This window comes from Enhydra lutris, unplaced genomic scaffold (genome assembly GCF_002288905.1).
Source record: "Enhydra lutris kenyoni isolate GAN:26980312 unplaced genomic scaffold, ASM228890v2 scaffoldscaffold22, whole genome shotgun sequence".
NCBI lineage: Eukaryota > Metazoa > Chordata > Mammalia > Carnivora > Mustelidae > Enhydra > Enhydra lutris.
Window position 1 is genome coordinate 22,647,574 of NW_019154106.1, and position 11,970 is coordinate 22,659,543.

General features: G+C 37.4%; 1 pseudogene; it reads left to right on the forward strand.

The window, feature by feature from the left end:
- Window positions 1-11,099: 11,099 nt before the first annotated feature.
- Window positions 11,100-11,734, forward strand: LOC111149920 (annotated as a pseudogene).
- Window positions 11,735-11,970: the final 236 nt, after the last annotated feature.

The window sequence follows — 11,970 nt, forward strand, 5'->3', positions numbered from 1 at the left end:
CATTAATATCACAAAGTGTCTTACCAAAGGCCATTCATTCAGCTAGTCACTTGTAGAGTCAAGATTAAGAACCAAGTTTCCTCACATTTGTGAAATACTGAATGTCCTTTCAATGTTTTTATGCTGCTTTCAGTAGTAGAAGACATTTGTTTAATTTGGTAGATGGCACTGAAACTGTACTACATCAACAGAAAGAGTATTTTCCTTACAAAAAAGATCCTAGTATTTATTTTAAGACTTTCATCCATTAAGACCTCATTAGCATCTGTAGAGATGGCACAGTCAAAAAAAGAGAAATGTTTACCAGTGCTGTAGAATTTCTATTCTAAGCTTTGACTTAAATAGACTTTCTTTATTAAATTCTAGCCAGGGATTAGGTGAAATAGGTCAAGAAATAGGATCAAGGTGGAAAAAATGGAACCATATCTCTTCTGAACACTTATAAATGTTTACCTCTGAAACAAAGGGGATAATGGCAGAGCCTACATTGCCTCCCCCTCCATGTCTATTTTTTTTTCTTGTATAGTAATATAAATCCTACCTGAGCACATGGCTATACATCCAGGCCCATACCGTACAGTCTTCTGGGCACATAAGTGTGGTCATGTGACTAGGTTCTGTCCAGCGGCATATGAGCAAAAGAGATGTGATTAGCTCTTGGGTCATGGTCTTAAAAGAAAAAGGTAAACTTCTCTCCTTTCTCCTTTCCTTTTTCTTTTCATATGGCTTTACCGCAAGTCTGGGTAAGGGGTATTTTTAAATGATGGTTTCTGTACCTACCCATGTCAAAGAAGGCAAAGACCAAAGGATAGAAGAAGCTAGATGCTTGCTTTACCCTCTGTAATAGCCCCTGTAATAAGCTATGTAAAATAAAAATAACTTTTGTGCTCTATAAGCCACTCTGTGTTGGGGTCTTTTGTACAGCGAACTGATCAGAATCCAATGCATGGCTAATCAATCCTCTTGGTAACTCTAACTGTTCCCTCAAATAGGATTCTAAGTTTATGTCAGCAACAGATCCCTGCTCATATCTAGAAAATAGCAACATAGTTAAAATGGAAGCCAGGAAATAAAGGGGAAAAAAAATGGTGCCTGGAAGCATCAGATTCTTTTGGTGATGAGTAGCTTTCTAAAAGGAAAGGGACCCTTGCTGTTGTTCATGTTTAAAAAGAAAAAGACGTTACAAAGGCTTTGTGACTGTTTCATCGTTTTTTAAAGTCTAATTAGCTCTCAAATGCATAGATAATTCTAAAAGCTACCAATGTGTTGACACTATAAATGAAACAGAAAGAAATTAAGGGAAATTTATCCATAATTTCACACAGATTTGCAGTTTGGAGCACATTCATTCCTATTGCTCAAAACATAATCAAAGTAGAACGTGTTTTACTTTGTTTTAGTTGTTTTGGAACTATGGAACACCACAGGGAAGAAATGAAAAGAGGGTATCACAGTGTTTTAAAACAGATAGTAGAGTGCACTGATTAAGATTACTGGACTAGTCCTGGAGTTGGGAAGATCTGGGTTTCAGTCCCAGCCTTGTCACCACCCCACTCTGTCAACTTAGGGGAGTTGCCTCCCTTCTGTGCCTGTTTTCTAATCTGCCAAATGCAATTAAGCTATTTCTTTCTATGATAGTTATGAGAACGCAGCATATATTGCACATAGCGAAGTGCCAAGCAAACCATAAACACATAGTAAAAATTGGCTCTTAAAATTGTATTAATATCAGCAATTTTAGCAATTTTATTCATTAAAACCCAAAGTTGGCCATCTATCAGAATTCACTGAGGAACTTAAAAAAAAAATATTTAGATTCATCTCCAGAAGTTTTGAGTCAGTAAGTCTGGGCTAAGCCTCCTGAATTTACATTTTTCCAAATTTAAGATTTGAGTAGTTGCTGCGATCATCTCAACTACATTGAGTATTGGGTAGTCTCTTGTTTAAATATTCACACAGTTGGGTTGTATGGATGGGTCAGTCGCTTAAGCCTTTGCCTTCTTCGGCTCAGGTCCTGATTCCAGGGTCCTGGGATTAGGTCCCTCATCAGGCTCCGTGCTCAAGAGGGAGCCTACTTCTCCCTCTGCCTGCCACTGCCTTTGCTTGTGTGCATGCTCTCTCTCTTTCTCTGACAAAAAATAAAATCTTTAACTAAAAATAAGTAAATAAATACATAAATACACAAATAAATAAATATCCACCCACACAGATGAGCTCAGTTAGTAAACTGTTCGACACTTGATTTCAGCTCAGGTCAGGATCTCAGGGCCATGGGATCAAGCACTGTGCCTCGCTTCATGCTGAGTGTAGACCCTGTTTAAGATTCTCTCTCCCTATCCCTCTGCCCCTCCCCCACTGCTCATGCTCTCTAAATAAATGAATCAACAAACAAATAAATGAACAAGGCTGACCCCCGGTGGAGCTGAGCATCTGCAATAATAATGGCATGCACTTATAGACAACACTTAGTAATTATTTCCCTTTTCAAGATCACCCTTAAAGTAAGTTAATATCATCTCCATTTTATAGATAAGAGAGTTGGAAATCTTATTTGCTCATTTTTATAGCTTATAAGCTATATATCTTATATATATGGTATTTTTAAAGATATAAATAACATTTTAAATAGATCTAAAAGAAGAACAGGGCCCGCTTAGGAACTTTTACTTTTTCTCTTTTCAGTTCTTCTTTTCATAGACACGAATCTTGGAATTTTAAGAAAGTTAATTTTGTGTTTACTGCTCACCAGGAATCCTGTGTCAGTGGACTTTCTTTCTAATATCCAGGCTGATCATGAGGAAGTGAGGATGAAAGTGAGCCTTGAGTGTGAGTTGGCAATGTGGAGGGAAGCAGAGATCTTTGGCCTTAAAAGAAAGAATCTCAGAGCAGGAAAATCCAGAGTTTTTTTGTGTTGTCTGTGTCACAGCAAGCCTCGGTGTATCCATACCATGTCTATTTTAAAGAGAAAGTCAAATCCCAAAGAGGCATTTAGAAGAAACAGAATGGGAGAGACTTTCCAGACTAATTTGAAACTTGATGGGCTAAATAAAAGAAGAGCAGCATTTATTTTGTTAAGATTTCAGGACCACAGAATGTATATCCCAAAACAACTTTTAAAAGACTATCATATATTTAAATGTATATATTCATTACAACCCTATCATCATGAGCCAACAATTGAAAACTATAGTTATTCTAAGTGGTGCATCATAAATCACTGTGGTGTTTCATATGAAGCCCACTCAAGACTCACCACAGCCCTTTACAAGATGCTATCTGCAAGCTGGTGAGTGAGGACAGCTGCTGGTATATTTCAGTCCAAAGTTGGAGGGTTAAGAACTAGGAGCTCCAGTGTCCAAGGGAAGGCAAACATGGGGTGCCCCCATTCAACAAAAGCATTAGGCACACACACACACACACACACAAACACGCAAAGTTGGAGGCTCCAGCTCAAGAAGACACAGAGACAGAATGTATCCTTCCTCTACCTTTTAGTTCTGTTTAGGGCTCTTAACAGATGGGGCGATGCCTGCCCACATTGGTGAGAATGGAGCTTCTTTACTGATTTAAATGCTAGTCTCTTCTAAAAGCTCTCTCACTGACACTCCCAGAAATAAAGTTTACCAGCTATCTGGGCTTCCCTTAACCAAGTAAAGTTGACACATAAAATTAACTATTACAAAGACAAAATCCTCCAAATTTGGTTGTCTTTTGCCAACTCATCCATAAATACTCTTGGCTTGCCTCTTAGTTCCGCTAGCCTCAACCCCATCCCACCTAATCCCATGTCCTAATATGTACTTATCTGTGTGAATTTGGCTTGACTGGAGACTTCTTGGATCTGGATCTTTCTGTAATCCAGCTCTTTTGTTGCTGCCCTGTGGAAGTCTGGAAATCTAGGCTTTACGTAACTTGATCACCAAGAAAATTTTTGCAGTTTGCTTGCTTCTATCCCATGGTTTTGTGGGTCTCTCTAGTCCATGTCATTAACTCTTTGGACTCCATCTTTGCCCATCTTCCTTCCCAAACTTATTATCATCAAGTTAGATAGCACGATCATTTTCCTCCTCCTTTCTCCTTTCTTATTGATGTGAAAAGAGTTGAATGCAAAGTCTAGGTGAATCTGACAAAAGGAAGTTCAAATCCAGTTTTACATCCTAAATGAATGCTTTCTGTATGCCTGGAATGTAGAAATTTGATTGAAGGTCATTTTTAAACCTCTTAGGTACAACTAAAGCCATGGAAGAATTCACGATTACTATAGGTATTAAGATACAAAGAAAATCCAGAGTTTTATGAATTTCCTGGGTCATATAACTTTGTACCTAGCTTAATAATGAATTTAGCTAGCTTATTAACTTGTATTAAATTACAAAACTACTGGTTTGCTTTCATCTTTCTTCTGAAAATTAGATACTGTAACCTAGCCAAATCTAGTTGACTCTTCTTCCAAAACACAGAACAGGTTTAACTGACATTGCTTGAGCCCACAGGTGAAATCAAATGAAAAGTAAGGGGGAGATAAAATTGCTGTGTTTTCTTCTTACCAGCTGTGTGGTCTTGGATAGGGTTCTCCATTGCATTATCTAAACAATGAATATATTGAAATTTTTTAATATCTTACTATTCTGAAAGCAAGGTTCTGGGTAAAAATAAAAATCAGTAAGTTTCATTAGGAAACCTGGTACATGTGACAATATTGTGCAACGATACACAATGAGTAATGAGCAAAACATTTTATTTCTAGAAACGTATTTTTAAGATATCTCCCTCTCTCTCCAATAAGGGATACATCACTGAAACTGAGATACGTGAAATACAACTAAAATAACGACCCTGAAGAGGAGAGGGATGATCTAAATAATCAGAAATTTTACACTCAGACATGGAATTTATGATTGCCCTATAATTGAGGACACCTGCACTGTCTTTGCAGACCAAACCCTCCACTGCATTTTAAGAAATCCTACTTGTATCCATATTGAGATGTATTTGGAATAATATGAACCAATCACCTTGACCATTTTAAATTAGATGTTGAATGGACATGAGGTATAAACTGAATCAGATTCCCCTCCAATGACAAAGAGATTATTTACTCTCTGGGTAGCTGAATACGTAACATTAAATGGAAAGCTCACTGGGAATGGGCTTTCCCCATATAAAGACGAAAATGCAGTGAAAAACAGTTTCTAAATCAAGAGACACAAACACGTACCAAGAGAAATAGCAGAGATTGAAAAAAGATACCCTTGAAAATATCCCTACTACAATTTCTAGTGAATTCTAGAGACCCAGTTATATGCTTCATACAGATTGGTCAGGGTCCACTGTCCCTCTTCCCATGAATGTTAAAATGTAGAAAATAAAAGAATATGTAAAATTATAAAACTTTTCAAATTTTTCCATTTTTAATATCCTCATTGAGATAGGCCCTCTCCTTTCCCCTCTTTTTCTTCACTTTCTAAAGTTGAGTCCAAGTTTTCCACTTAAGTATCCTGACTTTATTACTGATTCTGAGTGGATTGGTAGAGAGACCTGACATTAGGAAAAGGTGAGCTGAGCTTTACTTTTGAAGGGGGGCATTAAAAATAGTCAAGACTATAGAATTTTGAAAAGGGTAGGAGGGGAGAAATGGGGATGATCTGCATGGTGGTAGGGGGCTTACTGTTTGATTAGGAGTGGACTCAGTGGGGGTTAAAAGAGGGGCAGGAGGCTGGCGACAGTATATGGGAGTTGTTGAGAATTAGAGAAGAGGGGAATTTAAAGAAATATTGTGAGTTACAAAATTCATCTCTTTGAATTTGTTTGAGAGGCTTTGGTAAAGATTTTAGTTACTTTTTAATCAATAATTAAGTTTGATTAATAGACCATATTTCCTTGAGTGTGCCAGGATGGGCCTATATGATATTCCAGATTTTATTTAATACTTACAAAAAATCTGTTTTGGGGCTCCTGGGTGGCTGAGTGGGTTAAAGCCTCTGCCTTCGGCTCAGGTCATGATCCCGGGGTCCTGGGATCGAGCCCCACATTGGGCTCTCTGCTCAGCAGGGAGCCTGCTTCCTCCCCTCTCTCCTTCTCTGCCTGCCTCTCTGCCTACTTGTGATCTCTGTCTGTCAAATAAATAAATAAAATCTTTTTAAAAAATCCATTTTATTGTTTTTAAATGAATTCAATTCATATTTTATTAATTTTGACCAGAGGAACCCTAATTAATACAGGATCTGTAAGTTCCTTAGTTTTATATCTGTCTGGAAAAAACCAGCACATTATACAGATGAAAGAAATGGAGACTATTTTAGATATTTATTGACAATATATTGCTATCATATAATGGTCAAAAAAGAATAATTTCCAAGCTCCTCATGTTACAGAATAAAGACTGGGTGAGATTATGGAAATTATTTAGCTGACTACCAAAGAGCTAAAGATATTTATTCTCAAGATTATTTCACAGATGAGATTAGAAATCAAGCAGATTGGTGCCCAGTCTTGATCTTTTTCCAATCCTTAATACTGTATCATCTTTCCCCTGCCTGAAAAATTAAATTTGTGATTATCTTGGATATGCAGGAAGGCAGTTATTTGGGAATGTTGGAGAGATAAACTTAATCTTTTGAGAAACATGCCAAACATTTGGGAAGAAGTGTGTTCAAACCATTACACACTGGAGGAATTTTCACTTGGCGCCTGGATGCAGAGTGTGACATTGTTTTCAAAAGTGGTCACCAATAAGGTGCTTCATGCCTTTTAAGAACCACAGGGTGCTACAGATTAGCAGCTGTTGAATGGAGTTCTAGAATTTTCCCAAGAAAATCTGGATCCTCCGAAACATAGACACTGAAATTTTCTATACAACTGGCCAAGTACGTTCACAGTAATTTTGCTGCAAGTTATAGCTTGAAGATGGAAGGTAGACTTCCTCTTCAGAAGAGTAGATTTTTTTGTTCTTCCAAACTCTCTTTGGCGAGGTTGAAATCTTGGATTCTAAATAGTCACCTCCTCTAAGCCTAAATGAGTAAGGTATAAAGAGTTCATGTCTTTGGCTACTATTCCAGATTTTTGAATAATCCCAATTACAAATATTGCCTCAGCAGATTACTTCTGGATTTTGGGCTTGGTAATCATCATCAATGCACCCATGACCCATTTAATCTTAATGAAGGATAGCATAGTGAATGGCAGGTTTTTTTTTTTTTTTTTAAGATTTAATTTATTCATTTGACAGAGATCACAAGTAGGCAGAGAGGCAGGAAGAGAGAGAGGAGGAAGCAGGCTGTCTGCGGAGCAGAGAGCCTGATGCGGGACTCGATCCCAGGACCCCGGATCATGACCTGAGCCAAAGGCAGAGGCTTTAACCCACTCAGCCACCCAGGCGCCCCACGAATGTCAGTTTCATAAATGTCTTGTTTTTCTCATTCCTCCCCGAACTTGAAAAAATTTCCCTCTAAAATTCTCTCTGGGGCGTCTGGGTGGCGCCTGGGGATCTAGCCCCACATCAGGCTCTCTGCTCAGCAGGGAGCCTGCTTCCTCCTCTCTCTCTGCCTGCCTCTCTGCCTACTTGTGATCTCTGTCTGTCAAATAAATGAATAAAATCTTTAAAAAAATAAAAAAATAAAATTCTCTCTGGAAATGTTGGGTATAAAAATCTTGGACTTTTTCTCACTTTAGAAAAGTTTATAATGAATACACAATATGAGTTTTGAATTCTGCTTAGATTTATTATCCTTGGCAACCACTATAAAAGTACTCAGCTCCTAAACAAATTACATGTGGTTACAATATTGGCTGAGTCAAATATTCTTGTGTGACAGATATGGAATCTTTGGTAAATACATTAAGCATGATGACTCAGTCTTAAACTGAAATATTTAGCATCTTCTGTGCATAAAATACTACACTGCATCCTGGGTGGGCCATAAGGAAAGCTTCTTCAAGACTATATGGTCTAGGTGGCGAGCGTCAACCCATATCAAGATTTATATATGCTACTTGAGAATATAACCTAGTGTTTATGAGCAGGGAAGAAATCAGTATAGAACTGGATTGATCTCTGAAGACTTCATGGAGGTAGTCAGCTAGTTTAACATATGACAGGCTCCACAAATGTGAGGGCTTTTGCAGAATGACTGGCTTCATCAGATACTCTCCACAGCATTTCTCCAGAGCAGCTCAGAAACTTTTGGATTTTTCTGCCTTAGTTTAATCAAGGTATGAGTAGATAATGTCCTCTGAGTTTACACTCTTTTTTTTTTCTTTTTTATAATATGAGTAAAGAGTTGGCAGGCATAAAATGTAGGGAGACACTTACAATGCTGTTTTTAATCTTTCTCTTTCAATATGCTTATAAATAGCATGGTAAACTGTGAACCTCTTTCCTTGAGAAATGCTGATACCCTAAGGGCTTAGTCAGTTTCAAGGCTTTTGCAGAAAGCTGCATTACTCGGGTTTCTTTGAAATGAATACAGTTATTAAAATAGCAATGATTGTAGCTACTTGGTGGATTGGCACTAAAAATTGGTGCAGCCTGTGAGCTGCTTTTTCTAAACTTCACATGCACATAAATGTGTCCATGTAAAGATGTCAGTCAACAGAGTGTGGTTATAGCAGCTGAAAACTGATTAGTTTCTCTCTCCTCAGGTAGCTTTAGCTTGGTTTGATGTTATTCTAAGAATTACTCTAATTAAAAAAAAAATAACAATGACCTGTTTTGTAGTGATGTTTATGAAAGTAATAAAACTCTGAAAACTTGCTATTCCTTCTGAAATTTGGGAAGAAAAGGCAATTCTTAAAATAACATGGTACTTGATGATAATTCCAATAATGTCTCTCCTGGGTAGGATTTTGAATTCTCCCGAGGAGATTGTTATCTTATAGTGAATGTGATACTTCTCCCATTGAAAGCCAAGGAATGGCATCTTAAAAACAGCCTTATTATTTTCAATACTTCCTACACACCAGGACAAAAATGCCTTTAGAATAGAGTTCCAAACACTGTTCTCTTCCTTCTCCTTTTTGTCTGTAGCTACAAGTGGGAGAATGGGTGGGTAGGAGGCACGTGAATGTGTTCACATACAGCTCATTGAGTGTCTAAGCAATTCTGAAGCCCCCATACAAGCAAGCATCTTCATTTTTAGGAGTTTACATATCCTCTGCTAACTGCCTCCAAGATCCTTTTGCTCTTTTTTTTCTACCTCTGGCTATATCTCCATCTGTTCTCTATCTCTAGCCTATTTTTTTAATTGTTATTCTCATATTCCTCTGTGCCTCAATCTCTATTTTCCCTTCTAGTCAATGTTTCTGCCTTACGACTTCCCAAATGTGTGGCTTTTATTTTTCATTGAACTTTTACTAAGCTGTTGGTTATGTGCAGTGAGTGCTTATTTTTCTTTGTAATAAAGCACCCATACTCTAAGAATTCAGAGTATGCTTTCTTCCGAAAGGCCTTTCTCAATATTAGCAATACTCCTAAGCTGTCATCATACTCCTTGACTACTGAGTTATTTTTTCTTGTCAAGATGGTGATTTTATTTGAATTTTTATGGTACATGTATTATGTGTCATAATTCACTATGATAATGCAAGGATTCTATCTTTTTCAGATATAAGCTAAGTTTCTAATTTATTGTGGTATACCCAGTGCACACTCATTAATATCACCACTGTGTCAAAAGTGGTCACTTAACTTTGTAAAATATGAAAGTAAATTAAGAGATGTAGACTCTAAATCCAGAGGAGTTTATCTTTATGTGACATGTGCTAACTATCCACTGTATCTGTCCATGTATTTGACTATAATAATGTCTGCCTTTAAATGGCATTATACTTTCAAAATAGAGGTTCTAAATATATTCTTGCCTCTTAAAGATTTTACCTAGACCAGGGATTCTCAAACTTTAACTACTGTACAAATCACCTGGAGGTTGTTAAAACAGATATGCATTGTCCCAAACTATGTGTATTCTGATTTTATGAGTCTATGAGGACTCGTGAACTTAATCTTAAAATAAATTCTAGTAATGTCAATGCTGTTGGCCTGAGGGCCACACTCTGAGTGGAACCGACATAGACTGTTAAATAGCACCCATAACTATTCTTTTTTTTTTTTTTTTTAGCTAAGGTCTAGTTTTATGTGTCAGGTATGGCACTATGTATGTCAGGAGTGAATAAAACAACTGCTGTCTCTGATCTTGAAAATCCCAGATAAGCAGCATATAAACATCTTTGGTGGAGGAATGTGGTGATGAGTTTAATATATAATGAATGAAATAGGACTTCAGAATGTTCTCGGCCATAAGTAGAGTTAAACATTATTTACAATTATTTAGAGTGTTGGAGTATTCAGAATTTGGCTGTATACTTACCTTAATGGTGAGTTTTATACTTTTTTTTGTTTTCATATTGCTAATTAGTGTCTTTCATTTTAATTTGAGGAACCCCCTTTAGCTTTTCTTATAAGATAGGTCTCATGGTGATAAACTTCCTGTGGATATGTTTATCTGGGAAAATCTTTTTCTCTTCATTTTTGAAGGACAGCTTTGCCAGGTATAGTTTTCTTTTTTTCCCCTTTCTTTCAGCATACTGGATATATTTTCCTACTCTCTCCAGGCCTGTAAAATTTCTACTAAGAAATCCAGTGATAGCCTTATTGGGATTTCCTAGTATGTGATGAGTACTCCTAGAGAAACTTTCACTTTATCACAAATGTAAAAGAATTAAATTTGCTAATCAAAAATATAGAAAGGCTAAAGGGATGAAAAACAAGCCCCAACAATATACTATCTATGGAAGATTCATTATAGCTTTAAGGACACAGATAGGCTGAAAGTGAATGAATGGAAAAAGTATATTCCATGAAGATGGAAACCAAGAGAGAACAGAAATGGCCACATTTATATCATACAAAACAGATTTTAAATCAAAACTGTCATAAAGAGACAAAGAAGGTCATCGTATAAGGAAAAATAAGTCATCACCAAAAGTATATAAGAGGTGCTCTTCCCCCACCACCTCCTATAGCTACTGGTGTGGGGTCAGTGGGCCAGGCAAGCAGGCAGGACATTCAAACAGGCAGGTCCTCCTGGTGCCCCAGCTGGGCCATGGTGCAGAGCAGGTATGAAGATTAGTCTATCCATGACCCCAGGTGGCCGCATCACACCAAACAAGCCTGGAGCAGCTGCACCAGGTAGGGGTACTTTACTAGATGTTGATTGCTGACAAATATGAGAATGATTCAGAATTAGTAAAACCTGAAGAGAGAGACCTACTCCTGAATAGACATAATAACTGTATGCAAAGATAACCAAATCACGAAGAAAAGATTAAGATGTTCTATGAGGAGCACCTGGATAATGAAATCTGCCCCATCTTGGACAGCAGTGGCTACTCTGATGTGGGAAATAAAGATGAAAAGTGGATCCACATTTTCATGGAAAAAGGAGACATGATAACTCTTCCTGTAGGGATTTATCACCACTTCATGCTGGAGGAAAAGAACAATTTGAAGGCCATGTGGCTGTTTCTGAGAGAACGAGTGTGGACAGCATACAATCTACCAGATGACCATTTCAAGCCTGGGGGTGGTGGGCAGTATGTGGAAGTTTTGGTGCAGACAGCACAATGGCACTCCTGGAGCCTTGCTCACCTTTCGTTCACCCTTCTAAATGTCCTGAACTCGATCCCAGCAGAGAACCCGTTCTTTATCCTTGCTTTTATATTGTTGACTTGGGACTAAGTGAGCTTTCCTTTGCAAGATTTGATTGGAATATATTTTAATGAAAGGAGCTCTATTATAAAAGTGATTTTTACATAGAAGCAAGTCTTAACAAATTGAGGTTGAAATCATATCAAGTGTCAAGTTGAAATCAATTCAAGAACACAGTTGTATCAAACTAGAAATCAATAACAGGAAGAAAATTGGAAAATTCACAAACATGTAGAGATATCAAACAACATGAATATGAATACCCG